The sequence below is a fragment of the Ascaphus truei genome, chromosome 3, assembly GCF_040206685.1.
Source record: "Ascaphus truei isolate aAscTru1 chromosome 3, aAscTru1.hap1, whole genome shotgun sequence".
Lineage (NCBI taxonomy): Eukaryota > Metazoa > Chordata > Amphibia > Anura > Ascaphidae > Ascaphus > Ascaphus truei.
The window spans coordinates 72,974,251-72,991,322 of NC_134485.1; the positions used below are offsets into that span (position 1 = coordinate 72,974,251).

A 17,072-nucleotide genomic window follows, 5' to 3' on the forward strand; every position below is an offset into this window, starting at 1 on the left:
ACCGCTGATTTAAGGGACACCTTAAGACCCAATCATTTGAATAGGTTATATGGTGGCTTCAGGTGCTGGATAGAGTCTTCTGGAATGGCACAGCTTGGGCATGGCAAAGGCATTGTCCTTTGATTCTAGTGAAATACACTCACAATATTGCAACTCCAATATAATTTACGATCTCTTACTTTTGCTTAAAGAGGCAATCCAAGCAGCTTCGAAAAAATGTCAAATCTTTTAATATACTGTATGCAGCCTTTGAGTATTTGAGTACCAGTGTAAGGCTGAGATTATAGTCCGTGCGATGGCGCTCGCAACAAGAACAAGAGGCAGAATCCCTTTAAGGCTGCCCTTAGTGCGCGCGCATGATAGGGCGCGACCACATTTTGTAAAGAAAAAAAATGTTGTCTTTTCAAGCAACGGCCGCTTCACGTGAGCGGTTCAGCCAATCACGGTGAACCAGCCTGGTGACATCTCAAACTGCTGGGAATATTGGCAACAAATGATCACAAACAGGAAAGTGTTGCAAATATCTTGCACTGCTGGGGAGGTGGGCTAAAACCTGCTATAGAAATCAGAGGATGCTCAGTATATTTAAACTCTTTAAAAATGGCATTAAGCGTTGAATTTTAAAATAATAATAACAAAATTAGTAAGTATTATCTAATGCTACAGAACGGATTTTATAAAAAAAAAAAAAACACATGTAGGAGATTGCTTGGATTGCTCCTTTAAAAGTATAGGTCAACCTAGGATCAAATTGAACTAAGGAAAGTGATATGTCTAATCGGTTAACTAAATAATTAGACCGGAATAAGGTGTTAGTTTTTTTTAAAGTCTATTTTCACATGCAATAGGCACCTTGGATTGGGGTATTAATCTTGTTTGCGCCATCCCAAAAATACTGTAATCTAATTTATTCAAGTTACCTGCCGATCTGAGCATTTATGTAATGGCATAAGGTATGGAAGTGATATGGGAAGTGAACTCTCACCTTAGGCAGGTTACAGCATTTACAAACTTTTCCAGGATAATACTTTCCAAAAATTGTATATCGACAAATTTGACATGTCACGGTCATAAATGAAATTTGTTCCTATGTATCTACTATAGGTGCAATCCATCCAAAACCGGTATTGGAGGCGTTCATACAACTCTTAAGTATTGAATCTTATTTTATTTCAGGTGAATGTAAACCCAATTCAATCCCAAGATTAAACATAACCCTATCATGCAGAATCTCTATCAATATACGTTTTAATAATGATTTAAAAGGGTACTGAGATGTCTTTATAGTTTATTTTTTAATACCGTTAATGTCCTCATGCTAACCAAATGCCTGGGAGCCTTCTTTTTTTTAATTTTTTTTTTTTTAACACAATATTTCCTTACTCAATACCTTGCATAGTTACATAGTAGATTAGGTTGAAAAAAGACATACATTCAACCTATGCTAAATTTAGACGACAGATACATTATCCGATATTTGTACTTATTGATCCAGAGGAAGGCAAACATAAAACCCCAGTGAAATATCATCTAATGATATCTCATAAGGGGGAAAATAACTTCCTTCCTGACTCCAAATATTTGCAATCGGATTAATCCCTATCAACATCCTTCCCATGTTTACTTATTTGGTATATCCCTGTATACCGATATCTATTGTATCTGCCATCACAATCTCCCATGGGTAATGAATTCCACATGTTAACTGGCCTTACTGTAAAGAACCCTTTCCTTTTGTTGGTGAAATCGCCTTTCCTCCAACCTTAAGGGATGACCCTGTGTCGTTTTGTACTGCCCTTGGGATGAATAGTTCTTTGAAAGCTCCTTGTATTGTCCCCGACTATATTTGTGTATAATTATCATATCCAGTCTTAAACGCCTCTTTTTTCTAATGTAAATAAATCTAATTTAGCTAACCTCTCCTCATAAATCTGCTGGTGGTCTGGTCCCAGACCAAAGGCCGCCTCTGCTGCACGGCATCCTTTGAGATGTTCCTGACACTAAACAGATAAAGGGGCAGTGTCCCTGTAGTAGCCACAAACTGACAGGAGTCGGGGCCTAGCTGGGGCATATGGGGGTTTCTGGCCCCAGACACCATGCGCGCACACACCCTACCCTCTCCTTGTCCCAGCTCCGACTGGCATGCTCCTAGAGCACCAAATGTATCTAATCCCCTCAGCAGGGAATTCGGGCAACCCTATTGGCTGTGTAGCGTCCCATGGCTGCAGCCCCTGGGACTGCAGGGGTTGTAGTTCCCCTGCGGAGTACTGCTGTGTAATGGCCACCCTGTCTCTGGCTACTCTGCAAGCACGCGCATCTCTCTAATGGCCGCCGTACCTCGTAGGTCCATTGAGTAACTGCACTGCGCATGCGCACCCACTCTGAACGTGGCGACGCCCTGCAAAGGGAGCCTCCAGCGACTGTCGCCTCTCGGAATGCTGCGCGCTCCCGGCACCCGCTACCCTCCCCCCAATGCGGAGGTAAGCAGGGGACAAAGGGAACCCAGGGGGAACCTAGCCACACATTATAGTTTTTAGATCCAGTTTAACATATAAACATACTCCACCTCTTCTATTCGATCCTTCTGAAAAAGGGAATAACCCTCTAAATTAACTGCCCAGTCATGAGTTTCATCCCACCATGTTTCAGTAATGCCTATGATATCATATTGCTCCTTTTTGAAGCTATTTTATCTGTCCGGCTGCTTGCATTAGCAAGCATGCATTTAAGGTTTATTCCAGTCTGTACTTTTGTCTTATCTGCTTCTGCCTTTCTACTTCAATTTGGAGTTGGTTTAATATGGGGTCTCCCTGCTTGCCAAACTCCCACTTGCTCCTATTCTACCTCCATGACCCCTTGCTATTTCCACATCCAGATCTATTCTATTTAGTTCGTTATCTGTTTCTTGTCGCTCCCTCATCCATCCTAGTTTAAAATTTCCTCCAACCTTTTTTACGTTCTACCTCCCTAACACAGAAGATCCCTCCTCATTGCGGTCCCTAGCATAAAGATAGCACCTCTCAGAAAAGGAGTTTCTGCTCTAAAAAAAACCAAAAAAAAAACCCTCCTTCCTACACCACTTTCTTAGACATTCATTAACCTCCCTAATCTCTGACTGTCTCCCTGGGGTAGCACATGGCACTGGTAGTACAGTATTACATAAAATACTAACTTTAAGGTACTTGCCTTAAACTTGCGGCCCAAATCCCTGAACCTTTTTTAGGACCCCCCCATCTTTCTCTGTTTGTCATTCGTGCCAATGTGTACCAAGACCGCCGGGTCAGTCCCAGCCCCTCCCAACAATCTGTCTACCCGAGCCGCAATGTGCCACCAAACTTGAGCCCCCGGGAGGCAACATGTTTCGTATGCGGTGTTCATTTGATGCGGTCATGGTAACTTGTTCAGTGTACAGTAATTATGTCTTCAATAGTTAAACCGGTGAAAGTAGAACACTTAAATTAACAAGGAAGATTAGACTGAACAAATTAGTTTATGCTAAAACAAAATATTTTAGAAAAATGTATAGATTTTTTTCCAAGGAAGTCAACTTCCTATATTAGACTAACCCTTGGAAAGTATTTATACAGTGTTAAAAAGCAACGGGACCCTTTTTTATTTTTCGTCATATCTTGCAAATCACACCATTTTCTCGAATATTTGAGCAATTTATTAGTCTGCCACAATTACATTTTAAGAATTTTTTGATAATCTAATTAATACATATTCTTTGGACTTGGTGATGGCATGATCTCAAGTGCATAGTTTAAAAAAAAAACGGTGTTTAGCGATGAAGATAAGCACTATAAAGTGTTTGATGGAAACAAAAAAAGAACAGCGCAAAAAAACCATTGTGTAGTATAATAAAATAATTATTTATAGTGTAAGGGTGAGTATTGCACGTACATCAACAAAAAGGGTTAATAGCATGACATGTTAGGGACATGTTACCGCACAGCAGGATACAGACACCGGTTACTGGACGTCCTCCCTCAGAATGCTGGTATCCGGTTTCGGAATAAGCAGCTCAGCGTTGGGGAACCTTCCCGCGCCTTCACGGAGCCCTCAGCAGTTATTCTCAAGGGTTGATCGCCACGCTTCTTCCGGGTTGGTCCACGCCGGCGTGTGACGTCATCCGGCAGCGTCTCTCGGCCGGTCGCGTCTTTAATGCGTCACTTCTTCGCGATAGGCAATCGAGCGGCAAAACAAGTCCCGAACAAGTCACGCAGTAAAACAAAAGTTCGAGTATAAAACCGCAATGGGTAGTTGACGAAGTACGGAAGTACGAAACGCGTAGGAGAGGGCGCGTTCCTTCACTCTTTACTCATATCCCTATTGCGGTTTTATACTCGAACTTTTGTTTTACTGCGGGACTTGTTCGGGACTTGTTTTGCCGCTCGATTGCCTATCGCGAAGAAGTGACGCATTAAAGACGCGACCGGCCGAGAGACGCTGCCGGATGACGTCACAGGCCGGCGTGGACCAACCCGGAAGAAGCGTGGCGATCAACCCTTGAGAATAACTGCTGAGGGCTCCGTGAAGGCGCGGGAAGGTTCCCCAACGCTGAGCTGCTTATTCCGAAACCGGATACCAGCATTCTGAGGGAGGACGTCCAGTTACCGGTGTCTGTATCCTGCTGTGCCTGCCGAGTGGTAACATGTCCCTAACATGTCATGCTATTAACCCTTTTTGTTGATGTACGTGCAATACTCACCCTTACACTATAAATAATTATTTTATTATACTACACAATGGTTTTTTTGCGCTGTGCTTTTTTTGTTTCCATGTAGCCTGGTGTTTGAGCCATTCCCACTGACCAGCAGCACAAAACCTCACCCATCAAGGTTGTATTGTATATCTTATTTATAAGTCACTAATTTTATCACAGACCACATATGAGCGCAAGTCTCTTTTTTTGTTTTCATATAAAGTGTTTGAGACAGATAAACTATTATGGTCCAAAACACTTACATGAAATGTTTCCTGATTTTAAAGGATGGTCGCTAGGAAGACTGAAAACGAATTGGTGTCGTTCAGGCGTGGGAGCAGCTGGGTCAATGCGTTATCGATTTTATGCAATCGGATGGTGGTGTTCTCGTCTTCAGGCGTGCGTTTTAGCGAACGCACACGTTATAGTCGTTTTAGCGTTTCAAATGAGATTACATCCGTTTAGCACATTTACAAGCTACAAAGGAAAAACTTTTCTCGTCGAATGAACATGAACTTACTGTTGCAGTGTATCTGCTACTTGACATAATACAGTGACATAAATGTAGTTATCAGTTTGTCTACATCAGGAGTGACCAACCTGACTGGGAGTTGGATCCAGAATTTACCAGTTTCATTGTCAAAGGAGAAAACAAGAGAGAAGTTGATCAATTAGTGTCCAAAAATATAAGGAGTATATTTGATGATGATGATGATAATAATGTGTGAAATGGGTGCAATTGTGATTACATGTAATGTCAGAACAAATTGGAGGGCAAAGATATGTCCACCGAAAGGAAATCACTTTTATGCACACCACTACATAAAATATAACTTTTAATACGTATATTAAAACTATAACCAAAATAAAATGAGTAATCATTTTATTTTGGTCATAGAAAATACTGCGCTTCTGCTGTTTCCATGTAGGGTAGTCCTGTTTACAACCTGGTAATGATGTGATACACTCTAATTTGATGGCCCAAAGTGTCTGTCTTAAACACTTGTATCTTGCATTTTATATGCCTAGGCCAGGGGTCTGCAACCTCTCAAGGAAGAAGAGCCATTTTATAAAAACTGTTTCTCCAAAATATTCCGAGAGCCGCAACACATGCATGAATATTACACCCCCACAAACATATACTGTACACAGACTAATAGGTATATACATACGACAAAATATATGGTAGAAAAAAATACATCTTGCAATAATAAGTCCCTTTTTTCATTGTTTTTCTGTGCAAAACAGTGTCATTTACAAATACATAATACAAACATACATAAACTACCCCCCCAAAAAAAGGCCTACACTCCCCCACCCCAAATACACACACTCCCCCGCCCCAAATACATATATATACACACACACGCATACATAATATATATATATATATATATTACATTGAGCCCCTCTTCATCACTGTCCTGCCGTTGGCTTGGCGGGCCTCTTGTTGCTGCTGGGCTCTGTGACTTTGGCTCACGCCGGAAGTTGCGACATGCATTTCTGTTGCACACCGGGCGTTGGACAATACAGGAGAGAGACAGGCAAGCAGCAGGGGAGAATCAGGCCTGGTGGCAACAAGAGGCTGGCCGGGCCCCTCGCATCCACCACCCAGGATAGTGAGGGAGAGGCAACAGCTGGGGGTCTGCAACCTGCAGAGAGCCGCAAGTAGGAGCAGAAAGAGCCGCATGTTGTCTGGCCTAGGCCTACAGTCCTGTAAGCCATTCCTATAGAGGGGGGTGGGGGGGCTGTTAGATGTGATGGAGGGAGGTTAGGCCCTGGGGGTGAGGGGATGTGAAAAGCGTTAACCCAATGAAAGGAATTGCATGCCAATGTCTTACTAGCCTCTGGCATACAATAGATGGTTAGTTATGATAACTGAGGACATACATTATGCAGGCCTTTATGACCTCTAGGGTTACTAATGAGTTACTAATTCAATACTTTCACCTGAGATACCTGGGAAATATAAAGGAACAAGGCAACCTGCAGCACTGCAAATAAGATTGGCAAAAACTGCTAGCAAAAATAAAGACCATATATCATGCAGAAGAATGTTATACAGTGAAAAAAGAGCCACGCGTTTTCGAGGTTCACTCCCTTCTCCCTGTATCACATAAATCATTTTGTCTTTACTTTTGCTAGCCGTTTTTGACTTAGAATGCACGTGCGCGGCCCCCCCTCGTTTTACCTATTTGCACTTCTAACTGAATTGTGTGTGTGTGTGTGTGTGCGCTCCGCACGTGCCCAGCCGGTGCCTACTGCGAATTCAGGATGGAGTGCTGAGGCAGCATGCGCAATTGCGCCAAGACGTTGTCAACAGCGCCTACTGCGCAGGCGCGCTGAGAGCAGGAGGCCTCTTCTGCCAGCAGTGACGTCACTTCCGGGAGTGCACTTCCGTCACCAACAAGGCAATTTACTCCAAGGGAAATTTTCATATGGTAGGTGTCAGCATAGAAGTTTCACTTCAAAGGGTTTTTTTTCCCCAAATGCGACAAGGGTTTAATAACTACAGCAAGATGCAAATCTGTGCGAAAGCATCTGTTTCTGCACCGAGGTGCACTTTTTGAAGTTTAAGGAATATCGCCCACTGCCTTTGATAGAACGTGATTGGAATCTTATGATCACCTCCTTTTTGACCTTGGGCGTCGCTTACTCCCTGAGTCTCTGGCACCAAAATGATGTAAGAAAATAACTTGTTTTTTTTCTATAATCGGTGCCCTAATGCAAGATCAAATAAAGTGATTCCACAGAGCATTTCTCCAAGGCTGGCCACAATAATTAACCACCCCTGCCTTCCTGTAGCATGGATGCTACCACTGTGGCATTGAATGGATCAAAAACTCCAGATGAAAAAACAATGCCTTTTTACATGAGTGCAAATCGCCTTTCAATGAAGCTGTAGTCTTTGTGAAATAAGGTCTTCTCCAGGTGATGAGACAAAGAGATATGGAAAGCGTGCATGGGTTACAAATGATCTCCGAGAATTGGTTGCATTGTACTTGTCTTGCAATTTATGCAGCTGATAGTCAATCTGCTGTTAAGCTATTTTCAGCTATAACGAGTAGCAGTGTTATGATCACGCAAGCTATAGCTGTTTGCTATGATTCATACCCAGGGTAGCAATAATTCTATATTGGTTACCTTGGAGAAGTAGGAGGGATCATTGCTTATATTTGTCAGTCCATCGTGTGGGTTTGACTACGGCTATGCTGGGATTACTGTGTATCGGGACGTTTCACCATGTTCCTTGCCATCCTTCGTGTTGAATATAGCCTCTGTATATGAATAAATTATTTCATACAATTTGGATCTCTTTTCATGATAATATCTAACAAAGAAAGGTTTATGGAAAACACAATGGGGAAAAATTCATCTAGCACTGCTATGGATTAATGCAGCTGATCCAGTGTTAACTCACGGACTTGAAATGGTGTTGATACTTGATCAGGTGTGCTAACCTGTACTGACGCTTGATGAATCTGCCCCAATGAGGCATTTTCTTGGAACGATAAGCAGCTCTGTGTCTAGTCTTAAATTGTACCTTGTGGCTGACTGGATAGTTGCCTACAACATATTTTTTTATTTCCGTCCTATTTTCAAAGCACGTGTCACTTTGACTTATAGTCCTCAAACTCTGTTAAAGCGGAGTTCATATCGCATCAGTTAACAAAAAACTATTTTCGGAGGTGGTGGGGGGGGGGAGGTATGCTTTAAAAACAATGTAAAGACCTATGTCCCCAAGATGATGGTGTTATTTTACTGGTTGCAATATTGTAAGTATAGTAGCGATGCTGTAGTTAATGCTACTGATGATGAGCTGTTAATTACTGCATTGCGATAAAATGGGGAGGGTAATTTGACATTTGCTACCATACAGCTATGTGATATAAATTATTATAACTGTATGTTAGAAAATTCAACCCTCTTGCCTGTGTTTACAAAGTTATACCACAAGCACCAAAGAGGGTAATCAAGTTAAGTCACTACCTACATCCCATTGCTCACTAAGTCGGTAACTGCTAAGGCAAACAAGGAGTTAACCCCAACCACCCTCCTTGGAGCAAGCAACCACACAACACCAACCTCCCCTTACCCCAAATAACACAACAAATCTCCCCTTCCTGTAGAGTAATAGCCAATAGCCCTATTAGCCAAATGTGGCTAATTGGGGATTTGGCCAGTAGAAGTACAAAATAATGAATCCAATATGGAAAATACATACATTAACATTAACACAATATTAACAAAATTTAAAAGAAAAAAATATTGTAAACCTGAACCCATTGAATGTTACTGTGACTACCTAGGCCCTCTCAATGGAAGCCTAGATGGCCACATTGGCACTCAATGGCAAGCTATAATAACATGTCAACACTTCCCCGCCCATCCCTGGGAAGTTTCCCTTATTAAGGAAAGTACACACCTGACGTTGTCACGCATGCGTACTACGCAGGAGAAGGGCAGAGCTCTGGTCTTCAGGAGAGGAGCATACACAAGATGCACACCGCCGTGGAGACTGCAAAACACACGGTCGTGCTGCTGGTGTTCTAGCTAACCCTGTAAGGGTGCATTTTATTGCCATTTAGCCTTGGAGATGCTATTGTCACATGCTCATTTCATATTGGTGGTATGCCCCTCTTTACATTAAATGTGATTACACTATGTGCGTTTGCGCTTTGTTCTTTTAAGATAGGCATGAAGTTATTTAACTCTGAAGAAACATCGAAGGCTACGCTTATAGAGCCGGCGACGCGACGGTCTCTGGAAAATCAAATAGAGATGACTTCCAGCGATCGCGACCAATCTGTCGCGTCGCTCTTACTATAAGCGTGCGTGACGGCGGCAATGCATTTGTTTTGCCGCGCCATCACCGGCACTCTAAGCGCAGCCTTAGAAAGTATATGTAATTAACTTGCTAGCTCTATTCACAAGGAGGCAGACACTATTTCAACAATTTTCAGTCGAAAGCTACAGTATTAACCATGTTTTCGTTTGCTTTCTTTGGAGTACCTATATACAGTACCTTTTAGTTGTGCCATAAATAGTTGAATGATGGTATAGAACAAAATATTATTTGGGGCTTTGGTAAATTCAATTGCTTGCAAACCTTAGATTCCGACGGCCTGCAAGCATGTTCCAAGGGCGTTCTTGTATCAACTGGTTTAACAGTTTGTTGCTGTCTGTAATTGACAGCACAAAATAATGCAGTCGGCTTTCATTTCAGGGCTAGGCTTTTTAGGTGTAGAGTCTTAGAGCCAATATATATCCTGATTGCAGGAAAAAAAAATACATTATGGTGCATTCATAACCCATAGTCTTAATTGAATGTGTAAGCACACAGTCTACCATGCCACCATATGAAATAAAAACAGGGACCCTGTAGTTCACCTGTGATCCAGCTACTGCATTAATTGTTACTTCCCTTCTCACTATACTGAATAAAGGTAATGGACTTTTGGAACCAAGATGCGTAGAACTGCATCAATGAAGCTATGAAAAAACTTTCCATTCTGGACCTACCATTATTAGCCAAGATTGAGTGAGTAAAGTTTAGACATTACATATGCATACTCCATTAATGACTGTCACCAATACTAATACGGTAACTATACAACCCCCTTTGTTTTATTTTTATGGTTCTCGCCATACAAAGCGCTTTGAAACATACTCCTATAAAAAAGTAGTGTAGCTGATTTATTTTCTTGGTGCATATCGTTCAGAAGACATATTATCGAACAGATTTCTGTAGCTCAAAATACAAGCCATCCAAATGTGAGATCATATTCACAAGGCTGGTGCTGGATCAAGAAGAGCAAGTTCTCCTTCCTACGCTTCTGTTGTCATAAAAGCTATGTTAGAAAAAATATCTAAATTTGTGCAGGAAGAATGCCACAGGCTTATATTCAGAAATATGTTGTCTTTAGTTTTAAAGAGAACCCTTTGCTGCTGTTTCCTATACTAATATTCTTAGGCTGGGATTATGGTGCCGACGTCACTGCGCGCGCCCGACAACCACTCTACTCTATGTTATGGGAGCTACCTGCGCAACTGCCAGCAAAGTAGCGAGTTGCAGCGTTCTCGGGATACAGGAAAATCTGTTTTGTGGTGGCTGCCGCGTGACGTCAGCTAATGTTCAGCTAATGAGGGTAAAATCGCATAGTGACGCCCCCGCCACGTGTCTACAATCTCCTGCAGCCAAGTTCACAAATCGCTTGGGCTGCAGGAGTGCTTGTGGGAGTGCGCTCGTTTGCACGCGGCTGCACAGGCGCCATAACCCCAGCTTTGTTTCTGTCACTGCTCAGCTCAAAATTCTTAATTATAATGAATAGTGCACATAGGGTTAAGATACAGAATAATCTGGACACAGAAGACAGCCCTATTTTACTGCACTCTATCCTTTTAGTGATGAATAATTATTCTGTTTTTAAAACTTTTTACTAGTCAATTTAATTAAAAACAGAAAAAAATGTATATGCACAAAATAGTAATCAGAATATCTTTAATCATTAAGGCATGTTCTAAAATACTTGACGGCCGTGTGTTCAGGCAATATCATATCGCACCAGATTTACTTTTTAATGATTTTTGAGTAAACCAAAATAGTAAGAGACAATGAGTAGTGCTATCTCTGACTCAGTATAAATGGCCTCTATATGGTTTGATCTTGTAGTAAAAATGTCTCTGGCGGCTATGACGTTCCCTGATGGCTTCTTTGTAACCAGTTTCGGGTAATACACCTGATATTTAGTATACAGATGCAGCGGCCATTATTTTAACAAATCACGCGGTGTATACCTCGGAATACCCATGTCATGGTGCGCGATTACTTCCAACCGTACCGCCTTAAGACGCGAGTGCAGAAAATGGCATTTTAGTGTTCTTGCTTTTAAACACCTGAAATTGGCGCAGTAGCACAATACTGTACACATTACAATTCATTCATTTCATTGCATATAATTGCACACAATCCATAAAATTCAAACAAAGCAACCGCAATAAACACGTGTGCCTGGGGCGATTGGCCGCATTCGTGCCGCGTGGAGTACAGCAGCGCACACAAACTGCGCCGTGATGCCACTGCATCTGTAGCCTGACAATTAGGGCTGTTCCCAAAACGAAGCAACAACTTTTAGATCTGTTACATTGGTGACAGTAGTACGAATAGTAAATGTATTTGGAACTTGGAACTGGTTATAAAGAAACTAATAGGGAACATTATAACTGGCAAACAAAATCAAAGCCTCGTCAAAAGCTAAAATGCTTTCATTAAAATTGTTGCAGTTTTTATCTTCTGGTGTTGCAAAAAGCAACACTCCTAGAACATTATCAACTTAGCGAATAAAGTGGTCATTAATTTATTTTCTTTTTTGATACTTTGTGGACTGTGATGCCTTTTCTCCCTCTCTCTCACCCTCTCTCTCTCCCCTCTCTCCCCTCTCTCCCCTCTCTCCCCTCTCTCCCCTCTCTCCCCTCTCTCCCCTCTCTTCCCTCTCTCCCCTCTCTCCCCTCTCTCCCTCCCTCTTTAGGGAAAGTTCTGATATAAAGCAGAAGCCTGTGCATGTCATAAAATAAATTTCTAGCTCTACCCAGTAAATACCAATATAGTTTCAATAGTAGCAGAATGCAGACTATAGTAGAAACACATCATATATTTAAAGCTCTGTAGTATTGGGTAATTACTGTATCTTAAAAAAAACCTAACAATAGATAATGTTACTGTAGTAATATAAGGATAGATTGTAGCTGCTGATTTACACAGACTGTGACTAACATAATGACTGCTTAACCTATTCGAAAATCTGGATTCATTTGGTGAGCTCTCAGGTTGTAAAATTAATCATATGAAATCTGTAGCTCTTAACTTAAATTGATTTTAAATGGGATCCCCAAAAAATTAAATACCTAGGTATCCATCTCACCAAAGATTACAAGTAACTATGTATATGTGTGTAATATGTATGTATGTATGTGTATATATAGTATACATTTAACTATGCCCCTCTTTTTAAACAAATATACAAAGGTCTGTTAAATTGGTACTCCTACCAAATATCCTGGTTTGATAGGATCACATCGATTTTATAGATGAACATCCTCTAAGATTCTATATATTTTTTTTTTTTTCCACACTACCAGTTGAAGTCCCGGACAAAAATTGCAACTACTGGCAAAATTAAAAAGCCAAGGATTAACAGATCCATTCTAAATCGTCCCAAATCAGAGGGTGGATTGGTGCTCCCGGAGACCAAGAGATACTACAAACAGCTCACCTAGGACAATTAATCATTTGACACGATAACCCAACTGAGAAAATATAGGTAGAAGTGGAGGATTTGGTTTTCCACCCTGAGGAGCTCCAACATATCCTCTGGCTGGAAAAGAACAGTTGGCCACAGTAGGCCTTCTCATGCAATTTGTGGGATTGCCTTAAATCCAGAAACCATTTGACCACCACCCCCTTCTCCATGATGTATCCTTTGTTCTCAATCTTCTTTTTCGCCAGGTTACAATAAGAACCAGATATATATAAACCAAGTATCATCTGCAGATTATAGTATTGGCAGATATACCCTGCTCAAGCGAAATGAAGAGGGATTAATACCCCAAACAGTATAAGGGAAGGGTGGTGCTCACAGGGAATAAATAATAAACTAAGTGAGAGGAAAGAAAGAATCCCTATATTGTGGCACTTAGAGAATGCACCCAAACTAAAACTTAATATTTATTGATTAATCTTAAAATGATAACTGTTTGGAATAACCATAGATGCAGGACAAATTGTTATTAAAATTAATAAAAAACCGGAGAGGTGGGGTAGTACATAGGAGGATTATATGTAAACCCTATTGTCAGTCTATTAACCCTTGAAACGTTTGTAAGTGTTTATAGAAGTATCACACAGGTAAGTAAGGTGAGGATAGTATAATGAATATAGCTATACAGATAGACACATATGTCCAGGGAAGCTATAGAAATAGCCCCAAGTCTATCTAAGTAGCTGATCTCTAACTTAATGTATTCGGACACAAACTCTTTATTAAACATAGACTGACACGAATGCAGTCTATGAAGCACCCAGACGGTACACAAGCCCTCACCACTCCGACAAGCCGACGTCACGTGATGGTGACGTCAGACTTACCCTACGTACGTTTCACCGTGACGGGCTTCACCGTCGGCTTGTCGGAGTGGTGAGGGCTTGTGTACCGTCTGGGTGCTTCGTAGACTGCATTCGTGGGCAGCAACAGCACCCAGACTTTAGTGTCAGTCTATGTTTAATAAAGAGTTTGTGTCCGAATACATTGAGTTAGAGATCAGCTACTTAGATAGACTTGGGACTATTTCTATAGCTTCCCTGGACATATGTGTCTATCTGTATAGCTATATTCATTCTCTCCTGTGTAAGCTTATGGTTGCTCCCACAAGGGATCAGGGATATAATACTATCCTCACCTTACTTACCTGTGTGATACTTCTCTAAACACTTACAAACCTTTCAAGGGTTAATAGACTGACAAAAGGGTTTATATATAATACCCCTATGTACTACCCCACCTCTCCATTTTTTTATTAATTTTAATAACAATCTGTCCTGCATCTATGGTTATTCCAAACAGTTATCATTTTAAGATTAATCAATAAATATTAAGTTTTAGTTTGGGTGCATTCTCTAAGTGCCACAATATAGGGATTCTTTCTTTCCTCTCACTTAGTACAATAAGAACCAACCAAATCTATGGATTCAACATGGAGTTAGTAGGATGAAAGATGTGATGGATTTACATACTATTAAGACCTTCCCAACAATTCAAAAAGTACCACTAAAAATGACCTAATTTGACTCTTGGTGTCACACCCAGTCTTTAACCAAGGCAATCACCTCTGTCCTCTACCATGCTATCTGTATCATCCCTAGTGACCCTAAAACAGACAATTTATATGTTGACATTGGAGGGGGACCTTAACATAACTAGAGATATTGAAATTTGGCGATATTTGGGAGGCAGCAGATAAAAACTTCAGCTGTGTAGTGATTAAGAAAAATGTATATAAAATTCTAAATCGTTGGTACTACACCCCAGTGAAAGTGAAATTCAATTTACCCAAATGTTTCGCCTATGTATTGGAGGGAGTGTGGCAACCAGGGTTCCATCCTACATATCTGGTGGGAATGTCCTAAAATTAAACCCCTATGGGACAACATTTTCTAATTGGCAGAAGAGGTGTCTGGCTTCCGTATTCCTAGAAACCCCTTATTTGTGATTCTATGGATGCCAATTTCCAATTTAGGCAATCTGTGTAACGTACGTGCTTGCCACAAACTAGTACCGGACCGCGTTGCTGAGGTGGGGATGTATAAGCACCGACCTAGCGGCCACGGAGTCAGGTCCGGAGTGCAGATTCCATGGTCAGAAATTGCCAGGCCGGGATTGGAGAAAGCAGGGTTAACGTTATCCAGGCAGGGGTCAAGGCAGGCGGCACAGGAGCGGTGGTCGAGGAAACAAGCCGAGGTCAACAACAGGAAATCTTGGGTGAAGGTACTTCAGCATAGGAGGCTAGAACCTTGAGAGAAGCCACTGCAGCTGAGAAGCTTCAGCGAAGGTGCTGTAGCGCGTCAGGAAAAGGCCAGAAGTCACAGGAACTAGAAGCTTCGGTACAGGGACTTCCAGACAGGAGCAAACTCCACTTGGAGGAAGCAGGAACCAGAGGTGCAGACACGCCACAGGAAACACTGGGGAACCCAGCGTAGCCGCTTCCGCGCGGCGAAGGCGAAGTCTGTCAGGAACAAGGAAGCAGCGCCGAGGCTACTATGCAAGAAGCCCTTGGGCAGCAGGGGACTAGGAGCAGGATACAAGGCACCAGGAGGCCTAGCAGGCCAAACAGAGTCTGTGACAAGCACAGTTACTTGCAACATGGATTGCAAAGTCTATGCCCAGCAACGTCCTGAGGGCGGGGTAGTCACTAAATAGCACAGGAGGCCAATCGGGCCAGAGCTGCACAGGAGGCAGCAAGAGGCAGGTGATTGCAGAAACAGGGAATAGTTTGTCTGGAACCTGCAAAGCTCCGGATGGATGGGCTCCAGCCAAACCCAGGAGCGGATTCCTGACAATCTGGAGTCTAAATTAATCACTCATATCTACAATGCAACAAGATGCTCCATTGCTCGCTTCTGGAAACACAACCGCCCCCCCCCCCCCCTTTCCAGTGTGTTTTAAATAATATATGGGATGTGGCATAGCACGAGAGACTGGTGGCTTATCTTCACGACTCCACAAAAAGATTTATTGATACTTGGGAGCCCCGGTTTACACACTTTAATAAGCAAATAAGATTCTAGGTGATATATAGATCTAGTGGAGTCCTTATGCTGAAGGAATATATATAAATGTTAATAGTAGCACTGGATGTCTTGTATTTGTCTTACAACCCGTGCCTTCCCCAATACTACTTAACCCCCATTTTATTTCGTTTTGTAAAATGCGTTATGTGTGTATTGTATCTTTGCCGCACTTTAAATGGTGGACTTTTGGCACTTTTTTTGCCCACCATAACCTGAATGTGTCAGGAATAATCAATGAATTGCCAAGCACACATGTAGGCATTTCTGCTCAAATGCGATTTGGTTTGTTACCCCAAAACATGACTTTGCTTAACTGAAGAGTTTTTAAGAAACGCTGATGTGAAACAAATGATCGCTAACCACAAAATCGGAAGAGAAAACCATTACTAATCCATTAATAAAATGTATGCTTCTAATCTTTCTGTAGTTGCCTTTCTCTTTTGATAGCCGTGTTGAAAAAACGCGAACACAAGAACATTTAGCTCCTATTTTGTTCAATCTAGGGATATTGTAAGTGAATGTCAGTCTAAAATAACAGAGCTCACTCTACCTGTAGGGTGCTACCTACTGTAAGGATATTAGCTTCCGAGGAAGCTTACTGTATATTCAAGGGGGGGAGAAAAAGAGATATCCTTTTGATCGGTGCACTCCTCCTAGAAAATCACAAATGTGAGCCGGTGTGGAAATAGGCACTTTGCAAGTGTTCATACCGGCTAAGGCATCTCTTACCACAATTAAACCTTATTCCTATGTCTATGGATAGCCTGACAGGTGGGTCATAGGTTGAAAGTGTAAGCACATACCTGCATGTATAGGGTATTTTTTGAATCAGTATACCGTTAAAATTAAACCTTAATACATCATAGCATAACATAAATACCCTCATATTTTTTTTATTTTTTTTAAAGTTTGAGTGTAACTGATGGGTGTATGCGGTTGATACAATCACTGTGTAAATGGTGGATGTATGTAGTCCTGTTATCAAAGCTACGATACCTAGAAAAAGACCAGACTAATAACTGT

At 41.6% G+C, this 17,072-nt stretch overlaps 1 protein-coding gene across 6 annotated transcripts in view; it reads left to right on the plus strand.

The window, feature by feature from the left end:
- The window catches only part of CDKL5 (cyclin dependent kinase like 5), a 279,679-nt gene that overhangs the window by 19,947 nt on the left and 242,660 nt on the right, over positions 1-17,072 (plus strand). The window contains exon 2 of one of the 6 annotated variants that reach the window (XM_075594274.1): positions 10,153-10,247. The exons of the other annotated variants lie outside the window; for them this stretch is intronic. The gene's annotated coding sequence lies outside the window, so the exon portion shown is untranslated. The remainder of the gene's footprint in view (positions 1-10,152; positions 10,248-17,072) is intronic. 6 annotated transcript variants of the gene reach the window in all.